The sequence below is a fragment of the Ambystoma mexicanum genome, chromosome 12, assembly GCF_040938575.1.
Source record: "Ambystoma mexicanum isolate Mex_15411 chromosome 12, UKY_AmexF1_1, whole genome shotgun sequence".
NCBI lineage: Eukaryota > Metazoa > Chordata > Amphibia > Caudata > Ambystomatidae > Ambystoma > Ambystoma mexicanum.
Genome location: NC_090936.1, coordinates 667,622,093 through 667,640,372, shown reverse-complemented (window position 1 = coordinate 667,640,372; position 18,280 = coordinate 667,622,093). Strand labels below are relative to the sequence as shown.

General features: G+C 45.0%; 1 protein-coding gene across 50 annotated transcripts in view; it reads left to right on the top strand.

The window, feature by feature from the left end:
• The window catches only part of LOC138513982 (mucin-19), a 1,848,798-nt gene that overhangs the window by 1,334,471 nt on the left and 496,047 nt on the right, over positions 1-18,280 (top strand). The window lies entirely within an intron of this gene.

The window sequence follows — 18,280 nt, the reverse complement described above, 5'->3', positions numbered from 1 at the left end:
AACCATAACTCTGCCCACTTTCTTTCAAAACGCCACTTCACCAGCGGAGAAAGCCCTACACTCTCTGGATGTGAAAATGGCATTGAAATATTATTGAGACTGGACAAAATCTTTTAGATCAACTAAACAGCTGTTTGTCCCCTTTGGTCCATCCAACAAGGGAAAATCCATTTCAAAACAGGGTATCTCATATGGATTTCATCTACAATCTCCTGCCACTCGAAGACCAATAGGCCATTGCAAACTGCACCTAGAGCGCACTCTACATGAGCCAGGGCTACCTCGGTAGCTCTCTGGTCTGGAATACTCATTAGAGATATTTGCCAGGCAGCAACATGGGCAGTGCCCCACACAATTCCCAGACACTACTGTTTACATCAGCAGCACGCTGAGGACATGCAGATGGGACGAGCAGTCCTTCAACTTATGTTCCAGTAGGGTACGCCCCACAGCTTCCGGAGTTTGTTTCCGTTGTCTACTTCTGTATATATCTTTCTCACATTAACGCAGAAAATGTGAAAGCATCTTATCTGTGTTTGCCTGGTTTATCTCCTCCTATATACTGCTATAAAATCTATTCACAGCAAGTGAATCCATGAAAGATCCTATGCTGGATAAGGGAGTACTTTCTTACCTGTAACTCCATTTCTCCAGCGTTGCTATCTTTCATGGATTCACATGCGCCCTCCAGCCTACCCCTAAGGCAAACAACCTCTTTTAGTGGATATCCTCCAGCTGGAGTGGTTAAAATCTGAGGGGAAGCTGCCGGGGCAGAGCTGTACACTCGACGTCCTATTGGTGGGGACCAAAAGCAACCACATTGACGTTGATGGGACACTCAAGGTGTAAGGTTTTTCCATAGGAAAATGACTTAATCAAAGTAACCGTGATTCAGAGCCTGACAACGGGGAATATTCACAACATGTGAATCCACTAAATATACCAACGCTGGAGAAATGGAGTTACAGGTAAGAAACTACTCCCTTATCTCACACAGAGGGACCCATACAAACTCTTTCATTTTGTATTGATAATCCAGAGAAAGAAGATGTTGAGCGCATTAATATTTGTATTGACGACAATATTAAAATAGAAGCCAGTTAGAGGATGCCTTCTAGCCAGCCATCATGAGGATTTAATCCCCAGATTTAGGACACAGATTATTTCATCATTTATAATGTTAAAGGCTGCCTCTGGTGTCCACTCAATGCATGTTAAATATCTCAGGCTTGTTCTGTGGACTCCAAGGTCTGCGTCACATGTGCACCCATCCTCTGCCTACTGAAGAATTAAAAATACAGCAAAGCTGGGAAGCACAGTTTGCCTGTAAAAACATGCTGAATCTGATACATGATCAGCACATCAGGCAGAATTACAGATTAACATGAATGGTTAAAAGTCATCAGACTATTTTGGGAGGCTATATATACTAGTGAAATATATGCATATAAATAACTGTTACCTGTTATTATCAAGGTATGCACTACCTTGATAATACCAGGTAACAGAGGGATTAAATGATCTAAATATGCATTAGTGCATTAACTATTTTGTGTGAAGCAATGAGATTTCAAGGAAGCTTTTTGCAAACATATTTGAACATTGGAATACATTTGTTTTGTGTATTATATAAAAGGGCTCCCTTAATTCTGACCACACTCATATTCAATGGTCAGACTCTCTTCTTGTTGAGAAAGTAGCCCTCATCTAGTTCTGCCTAAAGAAACTCCCAGATACATCCAAATGATCAACCTTTTCCCATACTCCTGCGTCCCATCCCCTTTCCTCCATACTTATGGGACATTCCTCCATCCTGTGGGACGGGATCGGAGCATTTTGTAAAAAGCATCACATTTTTCAAAAATGTGTCCTTCCTCTCTTTTTACGCAGGGTACCGCACGCAGCCGTAACCCCGCCCTTCTTAGCTCTGCCCAGCGCATCGCCCATCAGTCTTTTTCTCTGCTTGCTCGGGACTGGACGCACTTGCATCTTCGGAAGATTTTTTCCTTCCAGTTCCTCCTCTCTTGCTCTGGCTTAGCGGTCGTGTGGTAGTCCGTCTTTGCTGTTTCAGCTAGACTTTCCTCTGTGCTTAGAGTGTTTGGGTCTGGACCACCAGTGGGACTCATGTTTTTATTGCGATTCCCTTTCGGCCCGGGTGCTTCAACGTCATTTGGAGTGGTGGAAGGAGGTGTTTCAACGTACTCCTCCGGCGCATTTTCAATCTTTCATCGACGATAAAAAGAAACGCCCGGTAAGATCTTTACTTTTTAGGGCACCCTGGCTGGGGGACTCCTTTCCGGGGTCTTCCCGGTCCGGGAGGAGCGTCAAAAGCTCTATTAACGGGGCTAGCCCTGAGGTGCATTCCAGGCCTAAAAATTCTACCAGAGTTTTCTCCGAGGGCATCCCTAAGGGGCCTATTGACACCGGATTACATTCCGAGGCCCCTCCTGTGGGGGCTGTTTGTGGGCCCAGTTCTACTGAGGCATCGGGTACCGGAGCTTGCTTCGAGGTCTCCTTGGTTGGAGCTTCCCGTAAAATCACTGGGGTTCACCCTGAGACCTCAGTTGAGGTTGTTGACACCGAACGAAAGTTCGAGGCCCCTCGTGAGGGGGTTTTACCAGACTCGGGTCCGAGGCCCGTCATTTAGAGGCTAAGGTGACCAACAGTTCTGAGAGGCCTGTTAAGGTCTTGCAGGTGAGGTGTGTTTCTCATCGTTCCCGCTCTTGCGCAGACCCCAGTTCTGTTGAGGGGGCACGGAGCGAGGTTTTGGACCATAATCCCTGTATTACCGGCAGTGCCGAGGTCCTTCCTTTGAAGGCTAGTTTGGCTGTTACGATGTCACAGAATCATTCTAGGCCACACAGTACCGGCTCGGCCGAGGTTCCTTGTGTTAAGGCTAAAATGAAGACCCCTCACCCACCTGTGGGGACCCCTGCTTCACTTCCACACTTGTCGCAGTTCTCCTCAGGTGCCAACAAAATGGCGGCAGTTCCAGCCAAGACTACGGCGGCCATTTTGGATGCAACCCTTACAACTACGCCATTGGCCCTAGGTGTAGGGTGTTTTTTCAGGTGAACTTCGGTTTCCTTGTGCACATCCCTTTCGTCCAGTTTATGACTGGAACGCTCAGATGCCTTTACCGCACAATGTCTCGCTTCCTGCGGCATCAGTGCCCTTGATTTATGTAGACAACAGTGGGGAAGGGCCCTCTTGGCAACCCTCTCCCTTATGCCCCTGGAATTACTCCGCTCATGAGAGGCCTCCTCCTGTCACCTAAATCATCGGCGGAGGACGCCTTTTTCGGCAAGTTTCAAAAACTGATGCATTCCGACCCCATGAAGGAGTACTTTCCAGGCTTGTTCAGGAAGATATACCCGCCTGTGCTGACGGTCCCAGCTGCGGTGCCTGTGTCTCTGCCGGTGCCGCCTTTACCGGTTGGGCCTCCCCCAACTCTTCCACCCCTGCCTCTATTGTCCCCAGTGGACAAGGCTATTGTGGTGCCGGATGTGACTCAATCTGATCCGGACCTGTCGGATGATGTACAGGGCGATCAGGACAGCAAAGACCAACCCCGCTCTGTCAGAGCTTTTCATGACCGGGTGCTGGATATGATGGCCCTCATTACAACACCGGCGGTAACCAATGGCGCTATTAGCACCAGGGTTGCTGCCGGTATTGTAACGAGTCCGCCATGGTACAATGGGGAATTACCACCCCATTCCAAGGTTGGCGGGGCGGTAATTCCCCATGCACCATTGACCCTTCCCCATTCCTATTTTTGTCCCATAGGGCTCAATGGGAATGGGGAAGGCGGTAATTACGGTACCGTAATTACCTTCAAGGTCCCTTTGCGGGTCCCTACTTTAACGGCCAGCTGTTAAGGGCGGGAGCCGCAAAGGAACCTTGTAATTAGGCACTAAGGGGTTAATGGCGCAGCAACCTTTTACGGCGCTGTTAACCCCTTAGCGCCAGGGTCGTAATGACCCCCGATGTGTCTGTTAGATGTTCCAGTGCCTGAAGCACCTGCTCCACAGGAGGGCGTGCTTTCGGGGGCGTTCACCTTATCTCCTTCACAGCATACCGGCTTGTTCTTGCAGAAGGACGTTCTGGCCGAGGTCCGTAAAGTTTAGGAGAAGCCACACTCTGGACTGTTTGTTAACAAGAAGATTGACGCGCGTTACAGGCTCCATTCTTCGGAAGAGGTGGCCTTAGCATCGTGTCTGCCCTCCTCCTCCATGGTAGTGGCGGCAGCCACCTTGCAATTCAGACCTGCGTCATCCTCTTCTTCGACGGCTACACATGTTCTGGCCAAAGAGGATAAGCTTCTTGACTCCCTTGGGAGGATGATTTTCGCTAACTCAGCTCTGCAGCTACGTCAAGCCAATGGAGAATTGGTGTTAGCGGGGGTGAATATGAAAATGTGGAAAGGTCTGTCGGAGTTTGAGGAGTTCAGTCCCACTGAAAAGTTGGAAGATTTCAAAGCGGGTTTGTCGGACACCAGGGTCTTGGCACAGGATCTCCTGGAGGCTGCGGTGCACCACGTCGACACTTCGGCCCGGTGTCTTATGCTTGGTGTGGATACCTCTCGTCAAGCTTGGCTGCACGCCACCAAGTTCTCCAAGGAGGTGCAGGGTAAGGTTTTGGACCTGCCTTTCGATGGCAAGGAGCTTTTTCACTCTACAACAGATGTGGAGTGGACCAAAACTGAGGACAGCACTCAGACCGCCAAGTCCTTGTCTGTCCTGGTTAAATCTCCTTTCAGGACACAGAGATCGTTGTCAAATCCAGGTTTTTTTTAGATCGGAAATCCCGAAGGGTTGACACCCCTTTGGGAAATTCCCACTGAAGGCAGCAACAGAGTTGTTTTTTCTCCCGCTCCTCAGCCTCCTCCTCAGGGTCAGGTGGTGCTGCCACCGACAAACCAACAAAATGAGGGTTTTCTGCACTGGCACGAGACCCCGGTGGGAAGACGCATTGTGTCTCATTGGGAGGCGTGGCAGACTATCACTGAGGAATGGTGGGTCTTGTCAGTCGCTCGGGCGGGCTTCCGCTTCCCCCTTCCCCCTACCCAACCCATCAATCCTCCCTTCCAGCAGTTGGGGTCGCCCTCCCTCAGAGCCAAGATTCAGAAGTTACTGGATCTCAGGGCGGTGGAACCCGTTCCACTAAAGGAGCAAGGGGAGGGCTTCTATTCCCAGCTGTTTACGGTGCCCAAACCCAACCAGGCTGGGCTGCGCACCATCCTAGACCTTTCCCAGTTCATCTCTCTCTACCCCAAGAGAAATTCAAGATGATCACGCTCTGTTAGATAAAGTCCTCTTTACAGAAGGGCGATTGGCTCAGCGTGGTGGACCTCCAGGATGCGTATATGCATATCCTGATCTGGAATCCACATCGGAAATACCTATGGTTTACTGTGGGGGAGGAGCACTTGCAGTTCTGAGTGCTCCCTTTTGGCCTCAGCTTGACACTGCGTGTCTTTACGAAGATGATGACGGTTATCGCAGTTTATCTTTGGCTATAGGATATCCATGTGTATCCGTATTTGGACGATTGGCTGCTGCGCAGTCCTTGTCCGCTGAAAACCTCGAGCAATCTTCAATCTCCACTCCAGCTCCTGTTCCACCTTGGGCTGTCGTTGAACTGGCGGAAATCTTCCATGATGGTCTCTCAGGACTTGACTTTCCTGGGTTTTCGTTGGAACACGATCGACTGCAGAGTTTATCTGACTGGGGACAGAATGGTGGATCTGTTGGCCACGTGTCAGATGTTTGCGCAGTCGGAGAGTATGTCGGCCTGGTGGTTCCAGAGGCTTCTGGGCCTCATGGCCTCTTGCGTATTGGCTCTTCATCTTGCTCGGCTCAAGATAAGGTGGATGCCGATGGCTCTTCGGAGTTCTTGGCGTCAGGCTGTGGATCCGGACTCCAAGATAATATCGATTCCGGCTTTCATGAGAGAGGACCTAGTGTGGTGGTCGTCTCTCAGCAACCTGTCAGTGGGTGCGGGTTTGCAAGACCCCTCTCCGATGGCGACGATCATGACGGACTCCTTCCTTCTGGGGTGGGGTGCGACGTTGGATCTTCTTCAGGTCTCTGACCTTTGGTCGCCTCAAGACAAGTTTCTTCATATAAATCATCTGGAGCTTCTGGCGATCTTCCTGGCGCTCAAGGTGCTCAGGCCAGTCATTGCCAACAAAGTGGTTCGTGTCCGCAGGGACAATGTGGTGTCCATGTTTTACATCAACAAGCAGGGGGACACCAAGTCTCCTCCTCTTGTGGATCTGGCCATTCAGATTTGGGAATGGGCGGTTCAGCATGGTGTCTAGCTGGTGTCAGTTCGCATCCCAGGCCAGCTGAACGTCACGGAAGATGCCGTCAGCTGACAATCAATGGTCAGGTACGAGTGGGAATTGAAAGTGGAGGTCCTCTTACAGATATTCCTGTATTGGGGCACTCCGGAGGTGGACCTCTTCGCAACATCGGCAAACAGGAAACTTCCTCTGTATACCTTCAGAAATGGGCTGGAGCCTCCTCTCTGGGAGATGCTCTCGAGATTCCATGGCACAACATGAGGGCCTATGCCTTTCTGCCTCTACCTCTGATTCATCGGACGATTTGCAAGCTGAAGAACATGGTGAACTGTTCTCTTCTGCTCATAGCTCCGTGGTGGCCGGACAGGTTCTGGTTTGCAGAGTTTCAACATCTGTCGATGTGTGCACCGATCAGGCTTCTGCTAGTTCCCGATCTGCTTCACCAGAGAGATCAGCAACTGTGGAAACCCTCCCCACAATCGTTCAGCATGGCGGCTTGGTGCCTGAGTTCAGATCTTTAGAACATCTCAACCTGTTCGCTGACAACATGCAGATTATTCAGGTAGCCAGGAAGCCCTCGACGAGGTCTCAGTATAGGAGCAAGTGGCTTCGGTTCTGTCACTGGTGTTTAGCCAAACAGTTGGACCCCAGGGGGGCTACGATTGACATAGTGTTGTCCTCTGTCTCTCATCCAGCAGAATCGGGCATTCATGTCTTGTCATGCAGGACTTATCTTTCGGCTGTGGCCGCATACCTATCCATGGACCAGTGCTCTTTCTCACTGTCTAATCCAGTGATTAAATGGCATTTTGCGGGTCTAATGCGTCTTTACCCTCCTGTTCTCAAACCACATCCGACGTGGGATCTGAACGTGATTCTTACGGCCTTGTGCCATAAGCCTTTCGAACCAATGGCTACGGTAGATCTTAAGCACCTTTCGTGGAAGGTGGCTTTCTTGGTCACCGTTACTTCAGCAGGGAGTGTGAGTGATCTCCAAGCTTTGTCGGTGGAGCATTCCTTCTTGGTTTTCTACAAGGATAAGGTTGTCCTTAGGACAAATCCTTCTTTCTTACCAAAGGTGGTTTCCGATTTCCATCTTAATCAGTCAATCTCGCTGCCTGTCTTCTTTCCAAACCCCGCCTCGGTTGCTGAGCGGGTTTTGCATTGCCTGGATGTCGGAAGAGCTCTTAAATTCTATCTGGACGGAACTTCTGAATTTAGGAGTACTTCTCAACTTTTGGTGACCTTTGGTAACCCGCAAGGCACGCAGGCATCCAAAGCGACTATTTCCAGATGGATTGCTGCCTGTATTACAGAGTCTTACACTATTCAGGGTCTACAGCCTCCTAAAGGGATCCATGCACATCTGCTACGGTGCAAGGCAGCTGCTGTTGCCTTTCAAAAGTATGTCCCATGGGAGACCATTGCGAAAGCGGCTACTTGGGCCTCCCTCTTGGCTTTTTGTAAACATTACTGCTTGGACTTGAGCTCCAGATCTGGTGCTCAGTTTGGCCAGGCTGTGCTGTAAAACCTTTTTCAGTAAAGGGGTTTCCATCCACCCGTTGTTCCTGTGAGTAGTGCTTGGGAATCTCCCATAAGTATGGAGGAAAGGGGACAGGACGTAGGAGTATAACCAGGTTACTCACCGTAGTGACCACCTTACTCCTAGTCCATAGTCCCCTTTCCTCCATACGCCCGCCCACCGTCCCCTCTAATAAGGCTCCTCTATTATTGTTTAAAGGTCTCTGACCTGCCGATAGAAAAGGACTGATGGGCGATGCGCTGAGCGGAGCTAAGAAGGGCGGGATTATGGCCGTGTGAGGTACCCCGTGTAAAAAGAGAGGAAGGACACATTTTTGAAAAATGTGATGCTTTTTACAAAGTGCTCCGGTCCGGTCCCACAGGACGGAGGAATGTCCCATAAGTATGGAGGAAAGAGGACTATGGACTAGGAGTAAGGTGGTCACTACTGTGAGTAACCTGGTTATTCCGTACCACTACTACTCTATGCTTTTTAGTATGAGCATTTATTTATTGCTTGTAAGAAAACATTGCATGTCTGTACGACTGATGTATGAATTTTTATGACTCCTTTAAGAAGATAGAAAAGCTCCACCGCAGGACCAGAGCATTGTGCTTCAGACCTGGCACTCCTTCCTGCCTGTGGCCACTGCAATAGAAATAGAAAAAGGACTCATTTTATATTTACTATGGCAGTGGCTAGCTTGTGTTTTTTTTATGGGAGATTGGGCCCACACAATATACAGAGCCCATCTCTTGTAAAAATGAAAATGAATATTTGCACCCAGGAGGAATCCCCAAGGAGTGAATAGCAATCACCCCGGCTTAGGGGGGCAGGATGTTTGCTACATCAATGCAAGGTCACCCTTCTTGGCATAGCCCTCAGGATTCTTGCACCCCTCTTCTTTCTTCTTGTCCCAGTCCGACACAGCATATCAGATACAGCCCTCTGTAGGTGTCCTGCTCTCTTCCCATCTGGTTCCTTCTCTGCTCTTCCTGCCTATAGCTCTGCAGCTCAGACAGTGCTTCTCCCTGTAGCAAGCTGTTGGTTTACATAGTAATCTTGATTACCTTGTCCAATCAATATGTTTCCCGATATCTGTTCCTCTAAATTATTTCTGTCCTTGCTCTGTCATTGGCTTAGTCTTGTTCCTAAGGGCTTTTTACCAGGCATCATAGTTCCCCCTCTTTGCTCCCAAGATTGTGATAATCATTATTCTACTGTTGGTAATATGATTTAATTATGTTTTCCTCAGTGACAGCCGAGGATTTAAATATCCTAATTGCCATTTTGAAGTCAGGGAAAATTGTCAGTTTAACAATGTGGCTGTGTGGCATAGGCTTGGGCACTAGTTCCCTTTGGAATGGGGTGCTGATTATGTTTGGTTAACTGTTGGGAGTTTGCCGTCATGAGCTTGGATAAGGGTACGTGCTTACTACATTGTATTGTGTCTCTCAGTTCTCTCTAAACATGATGTGCGTGTCTGTTTTGGGCTTGCTTTAATGACTGGGGTTAGGAGGCTTTGGGTAGATCTCATGAGAGGAACAGGATGTAGAGGTAGGCCAACTTCGGGTATGCAATGAAACACCTACCTTATTTGTCTGGCATGAACTACTGTGTTGCTTTCCCCTTTGAAGCCTGAGACCTTATTGTTTCAGACTTGTAGATTATGGTCCTATTTCTGCCCGGGTCTGTTTGGGAAACAAAGGGATCCCTTCATTTCTCGACCCATTGCCCTGGCTGTTGCTTATAAAGTGGATGTCATATACAACTGATTTTATTGGGCATCACCTCTGGGCAGATAGAGTGGGTTTCTTGGTAACTCTTTTTCTCCAGGCTGGTCCTCGAATAACTGTGGACATCTTGGGTCCCTTGAGTGAACATATGTCCCAAACTGCACATTTTAAAATCCTCTCACAGAAATCATTGCAAGATCCGCCCAATAAACAGCCACCAGCCTTACATTTTCCCTCAACCAGTGACGATACACAGCATATCTATTTCCACCTGAACATTAGGTTTCTAGTAATAGAAATCCACTGGCTTTCCCTGGCCTGATCCAAAATTAAATTTCCAATAAAGGGCGTTCACGAAATAAAATGATTGGAGTGGTGCAGTAAGGAGATATTAGTTATCTATCCCTTCCAGATTTCTCTGGATTTCCATTGCATCCATACAAACCCAGAGAATTACCAATTTTAATGAATTCTGATTCAGACCTTGTGTAAACCACAAAAGAGATAAGTTGGATTTTATTAGATAAACTTATAGAAGACAAAGAACCAGGTTTTTGATTTGATTCAACACGTTCGTTTTAGAGCCGTTGAGGAAATCACAATGTAAATATAAATCAAGTTGAGAGCAAAAAGGAAAACAATAAGATGAGATATATTGTTGAACATTTTTGAAAATGAATCATAACATTGCTAACAATTATCTTCAACCACATTTGGTGAGGGGTCCCAATATTACATACACTGTTCACTTATGCAGAGCTATTTTTCATGGACATTTGCAACAGGCAATAATAAAAAAACATTTCAGGGTGCAAACTTTCAATGAAAATTGCACTGCGCCAGGGACAGTCAATAAATGTGGACTCCACTGGACGTCTCTAGTAGTGATTCAAACACCCCAAAAATATGTTTGAACTACTTGACAGTTTAACCTGTATTCTGGATAAAGAGATAGTGATATTTTTTGTTTATCTTGTGTCTTGAAAGGTGAAACTGGGAGCTTTGGTATTGGCCCTGACTTAGATAATGATAACCATCAATGTAGTGGTGGTTTTAAAAAAGTCCATGAAAAGATGTTTCTACTTGAAATACAAGAGAGAAATTGACCATTTCAGCTAACAAGCCATACTGCATGATGTTATGCTAATTTGCACACCCACAATGCAATGCTCAGTTGCTCTAAACTGGAGATGAACTTCCAGGGATGGCTATTTGATGGCATTGTGGCATGTGTGGCTTTTTGGTTGTAATGGCTTATTCCACTCCTATAGCAGCGCTGAAGAATAAGGGTCCACCACATATTTTACTGTTACTAACCAGGGGTAACTCTAACTTATGAATGCCTTATTCCTATAAAGAGAAAAGTCACAAGTATATCATAGTTATAACCAGTAACCTCTTTGTGAATAGAATATCCTAACTCCAGAAGTAACGCTGCAATACTTCCGGAGGCTTCCTTATGAACGAACCTTCTGTGGCGGTTTCATTCTGCCTGGAAGGTAGTGAATGGCGGAGAGCTATAAGAAACACTTTGGAGGATGACGGTTGAATGGGCCTGTCAGTAACATATGTTGTAATACTAATAGGCAGAAGGTCTGTGGAATTGCAGCACACATGCTGTATGTGAAAAGATTTGGGTCATCGAAACCAAGAAAGGCCTGCTATACAGCCACTTAGGAGCGACACAGGTAATCAGGAAGAGTGGGGGAGTGTGAAAGGCACAGATCTGTGGGCAGCTTGCTGGTGACTGATTTTAATCCCATAGGATTGGCATAGCCTTTGTTCTCTTCTAAGGTCAACAAAGTCAGCGCCATTGATTTGGGTACAAATAACACCTATTGGTAAAGTTCTAATGGGCAATATGCTTTGCAGTACCCATATATGACTGGTCAACGTTATACAAAATAAAATATTTTCAAAACATTTGGGGTCTCCAAAGTGAGTGGGCAGTTTAAGTAGTTTATGAAGAATGTCATTGGGACACGTTTATGATCAAGAAGAGGGATGAGTAGCACAGCTAATGTGTTTGTGGTGCCTGAGTATAAATACCATATATATTCCATCTTTGTATAGCATTATGCATAAGTGTGGAGAGGGGCCCCTAGGCCACACCATCTGAAGTGTGTGTCCGGGACCTGCAATCCAATGGTAACAAAATGTAACTATTATACAATTGTGCCACTTCAAGCTGTTTGAACCTGTGTGTAATACCTGATGCAATTTCACAGTTGACACACTGAAGAGGGGGTGACCCTTCATGTGCATGGGGGTGTCATATAGGCAATGCACCATGATCTTTGAACTTCACTGTTCATATATAGGCATTGTTTTGTTCTGAATTATTATAGAAACATTGTATATGTGCATTTGATATCTATATGTAACATGTCCTGAAAATGCTCACAGAGATATTCGCTTGAAGAAAATACTTTTATTACCAAGCAATGTAGACCTGAGACTATCTATATTACCATCATAACATTTATTTTTCAGAGACAAGAACTGAGTTTCCGTGGCCTATTCCAGGTATCATATGTGTTTTCTTCAAAATGTATCTATTTGATTACATTTTGAAATTAAACACTATCTAAGTCGTAAGATCTCTAAGTGGTTTATATATCTATATAGTTATATATATACTTATATATATCTGATATATATGTATATTTATATATATATATATATATATATATATATATGTGTGTGTATCAACAACGTCCGATGCCCATGACTAAGCAACAGAAGAATCTGTGAAACTTCAGACGCAATGACCATTTGATCTTAATAACATGAATTAAGAAATATATTTAATTATCTTGGGACTTCTCAGTTTCTTTTGGAGGGGAGTATTTTCTACTCTAGATGTTGAACAGCTTGTCTTCTTCACTATTGTGTTGCACTCCTACACTATCATCTTTCAAGTGAAAAGCATTGCAGGCTGAACACATATATTTGTTGATAAACATGTTTCCATTTAAACCATGTCACGATTATTACACAAAGCTTAATTTTACTCTCAGATGTCTGTTGCTTAATAAACCACTTAACTTCGTGTGCACCCACGATTTATAGGTGCAGAAAGCATCATTTTAAATAAATATTTTTATTTTACATTATAAGCAGAACTGTCTGTCTCTACATGTAGCTTAGACTGTACCCCCCCTTCCTTCCTTCCTTCCTTCCTTCCTTCCTTCCTTCCTTCCTTCCTTCCTTCCTTCCTTCCTTCCTTCCTTCCTTCCTTCCTTCCTTCCTTCCTTCCTTCCTTCCTTCCTTCCTTCCTTCCTTCCTTCCTTCCTTCCTTCCTTCCTTCCTTCCTTCCTTCCTTCCTTCCTTCCTTCCTTCCTTCCTTCCTTCTTTTTTCTTTCTCTGACTGGATGTCTGTTGGTCTGCCTACATCCTTGTCCCCCATGCCTGCGTCGATGCTTGGTTGCTCCATGGTCTGTATGTTTTTTTCAGTCAGCCTGTGTGTCTAACTGTGGGTCGGTCGACATGGCTTCGTGGGTGCATTGTGGTCTGTTTTACTGACTGTCTCTGTCTTGCAGTCCCGAGTATGTCTAAGTTGTGTTAGTAAGCCCCTGCAAAACATTTAGTCATTACAGATATGTACTCACTTAGTATGCAGACATTCTCTGCTTACTCATATGTGTTAAAGTTCCACTCAGCATGTGGCAGCACCTAGAGTAGGATAGCTTGAATAGTGTCATTTAAAGACTGAATAATAACATAATAATTTAAACAATGGTTTTGTTATCGAATGCTGCAATAAGTATTTATTAGATATCACATCAACTTTTCTCAAGTTGCTCCATCCCCAAGAGTTTCACAACCTTCTGAGTGCTTCTGACTCAGATGATATCCAAATAAAGTAGAAACCGCTTCTTCTAATGCTCTGTTTATAGACAACCTAATCATTATGTTTAGAAATATTGCATGTATCCCAGAGTCTGAGGTGAATTTGGTGTAAGGTTCAAGGTGCTGCAGTTTACTAATTACAGCTACAATAGCAATTCTGCTCGACCAGCCATTGGTAGATAAAATGATGGCTTGATCTTCCAGAATCAGACCAGCACCTCTCTGCTAAGCCTAACTAATGATATCAGTGTCTGCCCAGCGAACACTCTATTGTTATGGGTGCAAGTTTACCTCTGCACAATGTAGAGGGATGACTATAGATACAATCCTCACCCGTAGCCATCCAGCCTGCAGACACCTGTTGCAGCTACATTGCTTAGTCAGACACAACATGGGCAGGATCCAAGTCATCAATTCAGATAGATGCAAGCCAACTGTATGGCGCTGGCAGAAATGGCATGAGTGGTAAGACGACCTAGCTTCTTTTTCTCTACTGTGACCACCCATATAAGAGAACAAAATGGTTACTAATCACTATGAAAGTAAACCCTCCTAAGTTTTCACCAACTCCTCGAAGTCTCACAGAAGCAACTGCTACACAATGTGAGGTGTTTCCTGTGTGAAGGTTGGAGGAAATAGAAATATTTATGCACGTTGTGTGGGTGTGAGTATCCTATTGGTGAACAGTGGGTGTTTACTTTAATGCAATATAATGGCTATTTCATTTTATCAGTGTTTGTTACCTATGAGCGGACGAGTGTAGGTGGCGCTCAGGCGCAGATGCTTGTTAATATATATGGCATTGAAATGCACCCTTTATTTTTATGTTTGTAAATCGCCCCTGCCCACCACCTCCTACTATATTTGCAGCTTGACCAAATGTATGTATTATAAAAAATATTATGCGGACTGACATTACTGTTAGCACCATATAATTATATTTGAGAACATGTCCTCACATTACTGGAGTTGAACATTCAATGTGAATGTTAACATTTGCCAGAAATGAAGGGCCACAATGAGGTATATGTCACAAAGCCAAAGGGTATCAACATGAGTCTTACACAAAGATAGGTAAGAACAAGGGTTGTTTATGGTAATCACAACCTTTTTCAAATTTTTAAAACACAAAAACGTACAACCCTTCACTAATTTGCTAATTAATGGTCCATGGAATTCAACAGGATTCTGCCTCCTGGGCATGGATGCTATGCCAAAGCCCTCTGTGGCTTCTCTGGCGTTAACAGGTCTCGGGGTACATCACACCTTCGCACCCAGTCACCTATCTGAGCAGGGTCAACCGCAGACATAAGGGAACACAATAACTGTCTTCATCTTGGTGTTCAACAATAAGTCTTGGGTTGACAAAGTCTCTGGATTTTACACAACCTCATAAAGTAGTAGTTTCTGATTTGCATGATCCTCAATCTGGGATTCCCACCATAGTGTAATTCCTCATGATTTAGTCACTCACAGTCTTGGCAGTCTAAGTGTCCCTACACTTCTTTCCTCTGATTCTCGACCTAAGCTCCAATCTAGGAATTTGAGGAAAAGGTGATTAAATGGATTGAATTCTCTAGCAAATGAAAAATATTGTGATAGCTCCCTTCTGATCCCAAGTTTAGAAGTTGGATTGTGAAGTAGTGCAGTGTACATCACGGTCACCCTCGTCCCACTGATCCCACTTATTCAAAACATCGATTACATGATTTCACAGAATCCCTTCAATCCAGTGCAAAATGTTTTACAATTCATCATCCTTATGGCGAGTGTAAGAATAACTAACTAAAAGTCAACCGATCCCTACACTATTTCTCATCATACAGGAAAACAAGGCCGGAGAAAGCAGTTCTTATGGTAGGTAGAGTATGGCTTTCATGACCACAGTTGGGGGCGGACATGGCTGGTAACGGCCCACCAACCTGTGCTGAGCTCGGGCTTTGGGCTGTTACCGGCCATGCCACCCCCGCCGAGGTCGTTAAAGCCATTCACATCCTGGGGTGGAAATGTTTTCTTTTCTTTCACTCAGGAGATTTCCAGCTTTTGCAGCCAATAACCCAAGGGAATAAAAAAAAGATGGCCGGGAGACAGGAGAAGAGCTGGGACCGGAGCACAAGTCTCCAGTCCTGCAGGTTAGTGGGGAGGGAGGGGTAGGGTGGGGAAGGGTATTGGATTGTTTCGGGGGGATGGAGGTAGTGGGGCAGCAGCAGGGAGCAGCATCCTGTTGCCTCCTCACATTAAATTTAAAAAATAATGGCACTACCCAAGTAAGGGGCTCGGGTGGCTGGAAACTGCGTGCTGAGAATGTCTATTCTTGCCCCCTGTTTCCGGCCACCCGATTGGCTACTGGCTCTTCCCTGGGTACAAATAAATATTCATGACCCATTTAAATTCCTAGCAAATAGAAACCTAATCATTTGGATGACTCAAACAGTACTGTTGCTCATCAAAAGATGGTTAAGGAGCATTCACATGCTGTGTATGGCCTAAATGTTACAGACCATTGATCTGAGCCATAATGAGCTAAGTAAAACAATTGATTGAGGGCCGCAATGGCTCTTGTGATTTGAAACATAGGATACAAACTCCTCCATTATGTCACACAGTGGGACCCACTCCAACTGTTTCCTTCTGTGTTGGCAAGCTAGAGAAATACAACGTTGAGTGCATTATTATCTGTATTGCCCGGTGATCTTAAAATAGGAGCCAATTAGAGGAGCCCCTCATACCAGTCATCATTAAGAGTGAATCGTCAGATATAGGACTCAGATTTGTCAGATTTGTCATCATTCATTATATGAAAATCTGCCACTGGTATCCGCTCAATGCATGTGAAATATCCTAGGCTTGTACTGTGGACTCCAAGGTCTGCTTAACATGGGCACCCCTCCTCTGCCCCCTTTGCGTTTCAAAATACAACAAAGCTACAAAGAAACAGGCTGTAAATAGATTCAGGGACCCTTTACATGATAAGCATAGCTGGCAAAATTACGGATTAGCATTAATGAAAAGTCAGTAGAATATTTTGAGTGAATGTAAATACTATTAAACAATATCCATATAAACAACTGTACCATGGGCATACATAACAGCAGGTAACATAATGGGTAAATAATTTAAACACACTTGTTTCAAAACAATGGCATTTCAAGGTGGATTTTTGCAAACATATTTGAACATTGAAATGTATTTATTTTGTGTATTATTTCCAAGGGCCCTCTGTCATTCCATCCACGCCCACAGTCTAAGGTCAGACTCCCTCTCTGTTGAGACAATAACCCACATCTAGTTCTGTCTAAACAAACTTCCCTCACAGATGCATCCACATGGGGATTTCCCCAGGTATACCCACTACTGCTCTATGATATTTAGAAAAAGTATTTTCTATTTAATGTGAGTACAAAAATAATATATGTGTCTACCAATAATTCACCACTATGGGGCAGGAATGGGGAAGGGCAATGGTGGAAGGGGGATTTACCGCCCCTCCAACCTTGGAATGGGGCGGTAAATCCCCTTTCCGCCAAGGCGGTGCCGGTATTTTACCGGCTTGAGCCATGGCGTTAATAGCGCCATGGCTCACCGCCTACCGTGTAATGAGGCCCTAACACTGTCAGGATAGAATTAAGGGCCTAGCTAAATGACCACAACACCTTTCAAGATCCCCTAATCTAATTTACAGTCCCTGGCTTATAGCACCCAGCACCCAGTTTGCCAAACATCTACCAGCAAGTATTTGCTTCCCCTTGATTAGGGTACAACCTAGGCATAGATGCGCTTCCGCCTCTAGCCATGGGTTTCCCTCCTGGAATTTTCACAACCTTTTCACCCCCTTCAAAGGGGTAAACAATGCATTTAAATGTTTCAGAGTTGTACATAGACACAGTCTATCGAGTCAATGTATTTAGTCTCTTGTCCCTAAGAAGCTTCTTAGGATAATCGGTTTGTTGGAAGCCACTTTAGATAACTAAAAGTTGTTCAAAGATCAAAATAAATTAAAAAACGATATGCCGAGTGTGTCCCTGTTTGTGTTGAAGATGCCTCTAGAACACTCTTATTTACAATTCCTAATTGATTTGGAATTTTTCAGAAAGGCCTGTTTGTCACTTCTTCGTTACTCTACTATTTCTGTACACGAAAAGTAATGTAATGTGTAGCAGACATGCACTTCCTTGAACCCTTGCACACTACTTACATGTATTCCAAATCTACTGATTATCCATCCAGACATCATTTACTTTCAAGATATCTCTATGCTGATCATGACCCAGAAGCACCTTCTGCATGTTATCAAAGAGCCCTGGTGTCCCACTCACTCATTTCTGTGTCTGTTTTTCTCACCCCTGCGAGATGAAGTCCAAAACTACTCACAATGTACTGACAGTGACTCTTTCTTTGCTGAATGATGTTTCCCCCCCCTGCAATTTCCTTCCCCCCCCCTACCTTGCACTTGCACGATCTGAATGTCACCTGGCCTATTAAGATCGTTACCTGTCTTCCCTCTGTTCCCCCGTGCCTTGAAACACTTGTGTATAGGCGCGTTATAAATGCCATATCATATCAATAACTAAGCCTTTAACAATAGTCTTGATGACAGCGTTTGTAGTTTTGTGTGCTTAAAATCTTTAGGAAAATGTAGCTTTTTTCATGGAGCACATAGTAGTACATATCTTCATCACATTAAATGATTTTGCGTCAATGTATTTATATATCTATGTTTATGTACGCATAAAAGATACAAAAACAATATTTTAAAAGAGGAGACCTCCTGGCATGATATATGCCATGCCACCTATTGGCTGTGAAACCTCAGGATTCCTCTGCTCCCACAAAGTGTGTCTTAAAGCTTCTTTTCTGCAG